General features: G+C 42.9%; 1 long non-coding RNA gene across 2 annotated transcripts; it reads left to right on the plus strand.

Annotated features, from left to right (window-relative positions):
• The first annotated feature begins 256 nt into the window (after positions 1-256).
• LOC126400976 (uncharacterized) lies at positions 257-928 on the plus strand. Of its 2 annotated transcripts, none has more exons than XR_007571030.1 (4): positions 257-368; positions 510-653; positions 719-787; positions 890-928. It is a non-coding gene; the product is annotated as an uncharacterized LOC126400976 (long non-coding RNA). The 2 variants fall into 2 exon arrangements; XR_007571031.1 differs by lacking the exon at positions 257-368 and adding an exon at positions 371-410.
• Positions 929-944: the final 16 nt, after the last annotated feature.

Genomic DNA, 944 nt, shown 5'->3' on the forward strand with positions numbered 1-944 from the left:
TGGAGAAGGACAGGTGAATGACAAGAGAGCCCCTTGTTAGACCTAAATTACAATGTCAGTTTATCATTTATGCTTAACATTGTTAATCATTTTCCACAGGCTATAAAGGTTCACACAGGCAGATTTAATGAAGGCAGAGGAGTTTATCAAGTGCATGCAAGTCCTGTACACATCAATCCTGTGTGTGTCAAGTGAGAAGTCTCCCACATGCAGCCAAATCATCCCCATCCTGACCAAGCTGGAGGCACACTTCAGGCAACCCCATCCTGACCAAGCTGGAGGCACACTTCAGGCAATGTGATGAAGACACTGGTTTCACCTCCTCCATAAAACAGAAGGTCTGGGGTAATCTGCAGAACAGATACCAGGTAAAACAGAAGGTCTGGGGTAATCTGCAGAACAGATACCAGGTATTTTCCATTTGCAGACAATATCTATCCTCATAAAAAGGAGGGGAACCACAGCATTTTCAATATCAGGTATTATATTAAATCTTGTTTTCCTTACAGGATGAAAACCTTCAGAAGTTTCTGAAGGAGGCCACACTGATGGACCCACATTTTAAAGGCAGGCTAGATGAAGGTGAGGCTGCTGACGTCTGGGACAGGTTGGAGAAGGCAGCAGTGGCAAATGCCACAGCAGCAGTTGCACAGGTTCTTTTGCATCATGTTGTAGTTTCTGTGTTGAAAGAATGCTCTTTTACTATCTGTGTCCACAGCCTCCTATAGAGTGCCCTCAGGCAGACTGTGAGGTTGATGTCGATGAGATGGACAAGCCAGAAAAACGTGTAAGTTCAGAAATTTTCAATCAGAAGAACCATGTACTATATTCTAAAATTGATCACTTTTTTTTTTTTTTACAAACCTTACACTTCTTTTTTGTTTTCCAGCCAAGAAAGGTCCAGAAGTCTGCCTTGGAAAAGCTGTTTGAGGATGAGGACAGAG

Source organism: Epinephelus moara, chromosome 14, assembly GCF_006386435.1.
Source record: "Epinephelus moara isolate mb chromosome 14, YSFRI_EMoa_1.0, whole genome shotgun sequence".
Classification (NCBI taxonomy): domain Eukaryota; kingdom Metazoa; phylum Chordata; class Actinopteri; order Perciformes; family Serranidae; genus Epinephelus; species Epinephelus moara.